General features: G+C 51.5%; 1 pseudogene; it reads left to right on the top strand.

Moving 5' to 3' along the window:
• Positions 1–7,869, top strand: part of LOC119095028 (NADH dehydrogenase [ubiquinone] flavoprotein 1, mitochondrial-like) — a 17,823-nt pseudogene extending 9,954 nt beyond the window's left edge.
• The last annotated feature ends 2,682 nt before the right edge of the window (positions 7,870–10,551 follow it).

Here is a 10,551-nt window from a genome sequence, read left to right as displayed (position 1 = left end):
GTCTCTGATCGGAACGCTGAAATTCGAGGGGATTCAAGAGGGTCGTCCCACCTCTGCTCCCGCTGGCTGACCGTGCTGTTGAAAGGTGTAGTGGCGCTTACAATTAATCATGAGCGTGTCCAACCTATTCATGGACGTGTACTAACGTAAGCGTAAAAACTCATGAATTGGCTAAATCAATGAATGGCAGACGCCCGAGACAGACTGACCAACACGGCCACCGTGCACATATTATGACAGACAACGCAATGCGTTGACATATTTTGCAACGCATGGTTAAATTTAGATTGGTTTTAGAATTACGTAATTTGTTCAGTGCATAAGTGATGAATATTATTCACATAGATAAGACAGTAGTATTAGCCTTATTCCTCGGAGAGAAACCAGGAAAGTAGAAGCATAGTTGGGTTGATTTTTCGGAAGCATGTCTTTATCGAAACAATGTATTTACTTCTGCTATTGTTTCGATAAGGGCATATTGCTGAAATATCAACCCAACTTTATCTCCATCCTCCCTTTGTTGTTTTTTAGGAATAAGACCAAAAACCACTGTCTTATTTAAATTGATTTTGCTAAATCATTTTACTAAACGTCATTGTTAAAATCAGCTAAGATTTTTACGTGGGGCTTCTCATCGCATTGGTCGAACCTTTGAAGGCCCGATCAGTGCAATGCAGAAACATGGTTTTGTTTGTGTGATTACTCTTCTAAGTGCAGCGGATGGTGGCTCAACCGTTCAGTGTTGGCGGGTCAACCAGACGCATTATGAATTGAAAATTGGTGAGGACCTTGACAGGCCTGAAACGGAATCAAACAGAATTTAGTGTTTATAATCAATGACTTACTGATCACGCTGTTGGTGACTTTGGCGAAAAATTAAAAATACACATTATTTTTGGCTAATTACTTGAAACCGGTTTTCGCAGCATGAGTTCCACACCTTCAACTAGTTGCCACATTTTTGCGAAATTCGCTTTTGTTGAGTGTGGGAAAAGGCTCATCTTCGAAGGAAAGAATCTGATTCGATTTACACGCATCCTTTTCATTTTGTGTACTTTCCACCAACTCCAGTTTGTTGGCAATGGTGGTGTAACAATGCGCCATGTTTTGTCAATATTCCGTGGCGTTGTCCTTGAAGGGTCTTTGAACTTTGAACTTTGTGAACTTTGCATATGCCCATATCTAAACATAATTACACAGGCATTTAAACATAACCACGAATAGAACAACTTGGCTGTCTTCACCACTGTTCAACCACAGTTCCATGAGTTGAAGCCAGGCGAGTGATGAGTAGTAACACTTTGGGGTGCTCCAGAAAAAAGCATCCGTCATGAAGCTTGTATCTTAAAAGGGGTCAGCCCTGAGGAAAATACTGCGACGGAGATATTTCAAGATAGCAAGTGGGCAGACACCAGACGTGAAAAATATTTTCTATGCCGGTATATTGTTTCACTGAGTGAAACGTGCTAGTGGTGAGACTACCCACTACACTAATGGTTGGTGCAGTTTTTCTCTCAAATATGGTCGGGCCAAAGCGCGTTTTATTCGAAATCACTCTCAGAAACGATGAAGGTTGCCTTTTCGAGGGGACTATTGTAACGCACGGGCGTCGGAAGGTATTAACAACCGTTCTAGATACCCATGTTTTTTAAGTCATTATTTTATCCAATATGAACAAACTGACAGCCTTTCACCATGTGCCTGTGGTCCAAGCGCATTCAAAATGTACCTTAGCATTCCCAAGTCTACTTTATGTGTAACTTGCAAGGTGTGACCCACATGACTTCGGTGGACACACTTTTAGTCGAATAATGGGCATAACTGAGTAAAATAAAATCTAGACCTCTGCTTGGTTTTCAGTCATTTTATTCTTGAGTCTGAGGCAAGAAAACGAATTGTAAATGTTCCGGTCCGAGACTAATTCATTTCCTTGTAGTCTGAGGCCGAGTCTGAGCCAGAGTCATTGTCTTTCGATTCCCTTTTTAGCCGTCCACTTGGAGAGTCGCAGCCTGTGTCTGCCTCGTCTGCGAAATGAGCCAACCCACTTAAGTCAGATCCCCAAATGATCGTCGACTCCGAATTTGGTTGGGGTCAGACCGACGCCTGGCAGTGGCTTCATCTGTACGCCTCGGAGCAGGCCAACATGCGATTGTTAGCGCAAGACGCATAATGTCCCCTGCATAATGCATGAATGGCTGCTACTGCAAGCGCACACCAAGCATGAAGGCCATGGCCGTCAGAGACAGCCATTCTTGGAGGCTGAACATGATACGAGTGAGCCTTCTGGCTTGCCTTTGTGGGATGGAGCGCTGTCATTGCAGTGGGTGCAGTGATACCCATACTTGGCTTCAGGTCGTCAGTGATGGTACAATGGCGCCCAGCAGCCCACCTCTGGCACCTGATCTTGCTTTGTTGTCACGCGGTGTCAGAATAATCCTAACGAACTGTCCTCAACTGTTATTGTTTTTGAAGAAAGACCCTCAGTTCGTGGTTTTTGACAACTTGAGTTCAGAATTATTATGCTGAGTTATCGCGTTCAATATATCGGGGGATAATGGTAAATCGACGTTATAGAGCCAACATTGGTTATTTAACGTCGTTTAGCCAGTGCCGCCTGTCATGACGAGGGTCGATAACTGAACATAACATGTCTGACTTATTACTGTTTTCGATAAAATATGAATGGAAGGTCGCATGCAGTATGTTCAGAAAAACTATAGTGTTTTCAGATCTTAGCTACGCACGATTTATTGCTATGATGGAGATGATGCCGTGGCGGTAAGAGCATGCACCTTGCAAAGGACTCACACAATGTGGGATTTCAAACACGTTTTGACGCCGGTAATGAAAGAACAGCAGCGACTTCCGACACCTACATCATGCTCAGGTGCAATAGAGGGAGAGCGAGAGAGAGAGAGAGAGGAGATAGAGAGAAAGAGAGAGAAGAGAGAGAGAGAGAGAGAGATAGAGAGAGAGAGAGAGAGAGAGAGAGAGAAGAGAGAGAGAGAGAGAGAGAGCGAGAGAGAGAGATAGAGAGAGAGAGCGAGAGAGAGAGATAGAGAGAGAGAGAGAGAGACGAGAGAGAGAGAGAGAGAGCGAGACGATAGATACTGAGAGGAGAGAGGGCAGGGATGCTTCCCTAGTGCAGACGCCACGGTCAACCAGTGGGATCATCTCCAGAGGTCTGAGGAAGTGTTGCGAGCGGCACACGTCCACATTCCGAGACGTCAGAGGCTAAAACATGGCGGCAGAGGAGAGAAGCATACAAAGCACTGCGATAAGCAGAGTCCGGTACATGTCACTTGCCTCCCGCAAGTCCAGACAATGCGCCTGGAACTGACCGCAAATGGATGTACCCAACGTGGGTGTGGGGCGCTCTGACATGGGTGCGGGTGCACCCTGAAAAAGTTGATGGGTGTGCCCTGGCGGGGCGCACCCGCTTGTCTGAGGCGCGCGTTGGGTGCTTCTTCTTCCATACGAAGTGTAAGGGTGACCTGATGGTGGCCGACAATGGCTAGCTTGTAGACACAACCAAAAGAGGTCAGTTAGGTCAGGGACATCTAGTCCATGACATTGCCGGCCTGTGAGGCGCTGCCTGAATTCAACGCTCTTTCTACTAACTTTAGGATGCAGCATCGACCAAAGCAGCAGGGTGTTTGCAAACCGTCGATGGGGAGGGCTATACCCTTATGCACCATTATTAGTGGTGAACGGGATACGCTGCTTTTTTTTGCTGCTGCTGTCTGTACCAGGCTTGATAAACAGACATTTCATGGCCGACTGGCTCCAGCCTGGCATCTTTAAGTAGCGATTTAGTCATACTTAGATCGAGTCGTTTGGCCTCATTCTTGGATATTATCAGTGTGAAGGCTTCCACGAGTTTCGCCAGTTTTCACGCAACCGGTGATTGCAGTGATTGCTGTGATGAGTCATTGATCTGTGCCACTAACTTTCGTAAAAATTATTTGTTTCGGATTCCGAGAGTCGTTTAGAGCACATCTTAGAGAACTTAACATATTTAGAGAACTTACATATTGAACGGTGTCACCGAAGCACACGGAAATGGGTTGAAATGAACAAACGTTGCAGGGAGCGTGCATTTAAACATGCGCACACCAAGCGGTACAACTGAAACATGCAGATTTAAACTTAACCTGTATTTCTAGAGTGGTGCCACTCAAAATACAGCGCAAAGGAGGTGCGACAAGGAAAACCATACGGGCTGTGATGGCAATAGCCTGTCATATTTCCTACAAGGATCAGCTCTGAGTGATTGATGTGCATGTCTTGGTTGTCCATGCATCCGTTATGATCGCATCGAGCTTGTCGCGTGGGCCGTCATCCTGTCACCGACATGGCCTGATCCAGCCAATCGAACGGACTCACCCTCTGCCGTCTTCAGGCGGACCGAGGAGGATTTTACGGGCCGTGCATGCTGTGGAGCGGCGATCCGGCCCAGGCTGGCGGTCTTTGGCTTACCGCCATGAGCTTTTCACGGTATGTGTCCCATGCTAGAGCCAAGCAATGCTTCTCTTGGGGCTGCACAAGTATCGCTGGTTAACCAGTCCGGCACGTTTTCATATTACTCTCCCATAAGGCACCAGCTCTCGTTAGCCGTTGGTATAGTTGTGGATTACTGATCTCAATTGTGGGGTTATTGGCTTTATAACGCGTAGCTGCTACGTTGTCGCGCGAAAGGCAGGTGCATTCGGGGTCAGTGGCTCGCTTTGCTCCTCACTGTAGCACTGCTGTACCCACAGCACTATGTTATCGCCGTTTCCGGTGAATTGATCAATGATCATCAACAGGCCGTGCCCAAGAGCAGGCAAACTTGTATATCACTGGTATGCTGTGATCTAAATCACATATACAAGAAACCATGAAAGGACGAGAAATTATTCAACATCGCGAAGGGATTACGGGCATCGCCGTCGATGCCGACCTGCACCAATGGTAATTATGATGAATTTCATACGGTGAGCTGTAAGGAAAAATACAGATATGTACCGCTGGGAAGTGATGTAAAACCTGCAAAAGCCGCCACTTTCCCTGGAGGCCGATTAAATCGCGACTTACGCGCTCGCTGGTTTCAAGTTTTTTTAAGTGTCGCTTTATTTTTCTTCATGCACACTGGCATGAAGGCTACAAGTCGCACTTACGTTAAGATATAGCCATTAACTGCCCTAAAAAACACCGAACATTTTTGGCAGCACATCATATGTTGCACATTGCCGGTCAGGCCAGTTATCTCCAAACACTGTAAGCTGATTTGGCCAAATTTGGTGACAGGCTGGTCATCGCTTGCATTGCCTACCTGGCAACACTGAGATGTAATAGAAATAGGCTACTTGACTGGCCAGCAGAAGACCACTCACAGGATACAAGATGCAGTTGACAGTGCAGCAGCTCCTACAGCGAAATATAGATAGACCTACATAATGCGTATGACCTCAAGCGTCCCAAACAGACGCAGGTTGGCACACCTGCAAGCACGAGCACTCGAGCAGCAAGAGTACGTCACGTCATGGCGACTGATGACCGTCACGTCACGTCATTGGTGATCGACGTCACGTCGCTGGCGACCGACGTCACATCACTGCCGACCGATGTCACGTCACGGCACGTCACGTCATTGACGACCGACGTCACGCCCGCCATGTCGACCGATGTCACGTCATTGGTGATCGACGTCACGTCGCTGGCGACCGACGTCACATCACTGCCGACCGAGTCACGTCACGTCACTCACGTCATTGACGACCGACGTCCGCACGCCATTGTCGACCGATGTCACGTCATTGGTGACGACGTCATGTGGACCGATGACCGTCACGTCGCGTCATGGATCGACGTCATCGCCGCGTCGCATCACTGCCGACCGATGTCGCGTCACGTCATCACATCACGTACCCACGTCACACGTCACGTCACGTCACTGTCGACCGACGCAGCCACAAGTGGCACCGCCGCTGATGGATCGACTGCGGGCTGACGCTGTCGTGCCGTGCGACGCCGTGCCGTGCCGTGCCGTGCCGTGCCGTGCCGTGCTGTGGCCGGGTCGTGCCGTGCCGTGCCGTGCCGTGCCGTGCCGTGCCGTGGCCAGCAGTATGTCAAGGTCGCACGGACATCGCGGTTCCTCTGCCGGAGACAGCCGGTCCCGGTTCAGCCGGTCTGCGGCGTGGCCGCCGCGGGGACCGGTCCGACGCTCTCTCCCGTTCCTGCTTGCGGTCCGGTCCGGTCCGGTCTGGTCCGGACCCCAGCCACCAGAGCTGCAGAATGTCAGGCTCGCGGTGCCGTCGGTGCCGGGGTGGGGCGCTGACACGCACTGCGCCCCGAGGCTTCGGCAGTGCCAAGAAACGTAGAGCGGTGTTGAACGCATTGATAACTTGCACCATCGCTGCCGCCAGCCAAACTATGCCGGTGTGAGGCAGGCGCTGGTACATCTAGACTGCTGTCGGCATAGTTACACTCGCAAGACCTTCTGATAACAAAGTGCTCCTACGCCCAAAGGGAAATATACGCAGGAGGGTGCTGATAGTGTAGTGATCACCGCGTCTGCGTTTACCAGTAGCCCTCTGGGAAAACAGAGGTACGGAGCCCGATTCCCTGCGTTGCCCGCCCTTCCTGCCAGGGTGAGCGGCAGGCGACACCATGTATAGCCTCAGCAGCTGAGTGCGTCGTAAATCCCCATTGACAACGAAGCGCACGCAGAACAGCGCTGGGCGGCTGCGCGTGCTCGGCGGCGTGCACTGTGCGTCGGGACGCCAGATGCATTCAGGCTGTGATGCAACTTCGGCCGATCTGCATAAGCACGTGTGGACGCCTGCCGACGAGGCTGGCAGCGAAAGTGAATGGCGTCGGCCCATTTGCATAAGTTTCTTTTTTGCAGACTTGCGAGACAGGCACTGGGATTTACGACACCAAACATAGTTGCTATCGTTCGCAGACATATGCTTACTAGAGACCTGGCATGATGCTTGACCTTTCCCACACACGACGCCTGTCTCATCGAGCCACCCCTCCACCGGATAACGAACGACAACTGAGGATGCCGCCCGTGCATTCCCTGTTCTTGATTCAACACCACCTTGCCGAACAAAACGACTTCACTGGCGGTTGCACGACCAGCTTGTGTAGCCTCAATCCCAACAGCAGCGCCTGTTGCCATCGAGAGGCATGTGAAGCTGGCGAGAAGCCGCCGGCTGCGGAAGAGAAGGACCGGTCGGCGCCGTCTGCCGGGGTGATCCAACCGCCGGCTGCAGAGAGGTGGACGGTATCGATTGAATGTTACGGCACGAACCGGTCCGCCCGGTGCTCGCCCGGTGCTGACCACGTGACCAGTCGTGTGTGGGGGGGGGGACCCATTGACCTGGCAAGGGGGCGTTGCAGAGAGTGAAGCTCGTGACGTCCGAAGCACGTGCTGTGTGGTCATACCACAGCGACTTGTGCAACTACACAGAGCGGTTCCGGGCGGGGCTCGAAGGGCGACGTCCTGGTGATGGCAGCGTCGACCAGGTGCTGACTAAAACAGCGATCAAAACTGCTGTAATATGCCCGGAAGTATAATCAGCTCACGTTTTGTAAACTTTTTCACACCTACAAACAGATATTAAAAGCTTGATGTAAAAAATTAACGGCCTCCTTATCGGTACCGCACACCGTAAGTCCATGTCGGTATTTATACCACACCAGGCGCTACTTAGCCTTCCGCCACCAAGTTTGTGCCAATGCTCCCGTTGGGCGCCCTTCGGCGTTATCCGACAAACGCTGTGCTAAATCAATGGCATAACGTGGCCTCCAAAAGTGCCGACGAGAACCGATTGGCTGGTCGCGGACCGCTCTCCGTTTCAGATAGTAGCAGTGAGCTGACGCGGTAGAAAGGCTCCGATGGCGCGCAAGCCTAGTGGAAGGCATCACGCGACACTATTTTTGAAAAGTTAGTTCTTAAGACATTCACAACCAAATGAAAATAACTCGACTTTAAAAAAAAAACCGGATGGTTTCGACATGTCCGGAAACAGTAAGCCACCGACATCAACGTCCCAATAAACGTGGGTAAGTTTTGCCACGTGATACTCGAGCTTGCACGTGAACCGGAACCAGTAGAGCACAGAAGTGACTCGGGTTGTATCCTGAAACTTTCGTCTCAGTGGGATTGGCTAAATTGAAAAAATGGCACATGGCTTAAAGTATGAGTGTCGTGTTTGAGAAAGGCGGAAGAATCAAACCATTTTTAGATATTCTAAAAACAAGGGGAAGCACGCCAGCCTATCAGGGTATTCATCGAAAACGAAGTTCTCCCGAGAGGTCGTTTTGGAGGCTGGGCAGCTGGAAAGGTAGGCGAGCGTCCATTGAGGTCCTGAAAAATTTTGCAGTCACATTTTTCGAGCAGGAATGTAAGACCAGACAAATGCTTGGATATCAATTAGTGGGCACTTTCTACGTAAGAACAGAGACTACGTACCTTAATGCACATGAAAAGGTTTACGGAACTTGAGAGCAGCCGTGGCATGCTGCATTTAGTGTCACGGAGGAACCTTGAGTCATGTCCTTCATGACAAATTCCTATCTGTGCACCAGGATGGGTAATGCTAGCCCTCAGTATAGGCTATAGTACACCAGTCATCTGATCTGATAGCACATTCAGCCTGTTGGGGAATCGGATGCCTTTTGGGAACCTTTCCTTCACGTTATGGCCCTACCGGTCGCACCAAGTCACGTTCATGGAGATAGCGCCGATGCCTATGTGGTGCCTGCACTCGAGCTTGGACGGCGGCCAGCCCGGGACGGTGACGGCACGTGGTGCTCGTGCTTCGCGGGCGGCAACACCGGAAGCAGGCGAGAGTGGCGAGGACGCTCCGCAGCCTGACAGTCTACAGCACCACATCGAGCTGGGCGAGGAAGCTGACATTGCTACAAACACACCGACAGAGCGTGGACTCCACAGCGTACCGCACTTCCACATTTCTGCCGCATTTCTAGCGCCTTCATCCAGACGCCCGATACTCGGCTCGCACAACGCTGAGGGCTGCACGAAATAGCGAAACAGCCAGCGCCCAGCCCGTGTCCTCTCCTCCTGCCAGGATGAGAGACATGTGATGTCAGATAGCCTCACCAGTCGAGCAGGTCATACAGCGCACGTCTCATCTCCCCGCAGCTGCGGCCACGGCGGGTGGAAGGCCGGCCTTACAACGCCGGCACCGAATATGCAGACATGTTTCGAAACGCTGCGGCCTCGACTGCACTGGGAGCAGAGCTGCATACATTGCCGGTGTTTTGAATATCCGAACACCCTGCGGAGGTGCCGGGGAGCGCAGCCCGTTCTTCGAAAGCGCGGAGCGCATCTGGTGCCTAATTTGCATCTCCCCGTCGCCGTTTTTAACGGGATTAGCTCCGCACGTACGCTCCAAACCAGGGCGCTGCTGCAAAGATCCACTCGGGCTCACCGATTTGCATGGGGGCAGTGTAAGATGCTCATTCATATCCAAGTTGTGTATGTGCTACCATGGAGCTCACAATTATATATGCTAACTTAACCCAACCTCACTCCACATCGTTAAATATGCTACTCACTGCTACATATACTATATTGCGCAACAGACAGCACGAGGTCCGTGTCCGCTTCTCCTGCCAGGATGACAGGCATGTGACGTCAGATAGCATCAGCAGTCCAGCACATGATAAAGCGCATGTCGCATCGCCAAATTGAGACCAATGGTACACAGGATGACAGGCATGTGACGTCAGGTAGCCTCAGCGGTCCAGCACATGATAAAGCGCATGTCGCGTCGCCAAATTGAGACCAATGGTACACAGGATGACAGGCATGTGACGTCAGATAGCATCAGCAGTCCAGCACATGATAAAGCGCATGTCGCATCACCAAATTGAGACCAATGGTACACAGGATGACAGGCATGTGACGTCAGATAGCATCAGCAGTCCAGCACATGATAAAGCGCATGTCGCATCGCCAAACTGAGACCAATGGTGCAGCATCTGAGCCAGCTGGACCTGTGCAGTGTTCTGCGGGACAGTCCACCGGCAGCGGCACTGGCTGTCGCCGCCGGGGAGGGAGGGGGGGGGGGCGGACAGGAGGGGTGGGGGGCTGACCCACTGCGGCTCGAGCTTACCCGAGGCCAGGACGGCAAGACGAGGTCGTTGGCATCGAGCAGCCGTTCGAAGCGATGGTGCAACAGAGCTAAGTTGGTCTGGAAGGACGCCCCATTACTGGGAGGTAGCAACTGGTCCGTACGAAGGTGAAGAGATTGCAACACCGATTACAGGATAACGGGAAGACGCTTAGTCACGCTCTGCCCGCACCCACCCCGCTTGCATCCCGCTTTGCTCACCGCCGTCACCGACCCGCACCTAGCAATGTCGGACCCTCCCCCAAGCAGGACCGCGCCGGGGTGCTTATCCGCCGTGCTTGCAGCCCCATTGACCGCAGACGGCAAGTGATGTCCAGGATCGTGCTGGGCGGAGGGCGAATAGGACGTGTGCGAACACAGGCTCAGAACTCCGAGTTCAGTCGGCGCTGTCAGCCAGCGC

Source organism: Pollicipes pollicipes, unplaced genomic scaffold (genome assembly GCF_011947565.3).
Source record: "Pollicipes pollicipes isolate AB1234 unplaced genomic scaffold, Ppol_2.1 Scaffold_4219;HRSCAF=4965_pilon_pilon_pilon, whole genome shotgun sequence".
In the NCBI taxonomy this organism is placed as follows: domain Eukaryota; kingdom Metazoa; phylum Arthropoda; class Thecostraca; order Pollicipedomorpha; family Pollicipedidae; genus Pollicipes; species Pollicipes pollicipes.
This window is presented reverse-complemented; position numbering and strand designations above follow the sequence as displayed.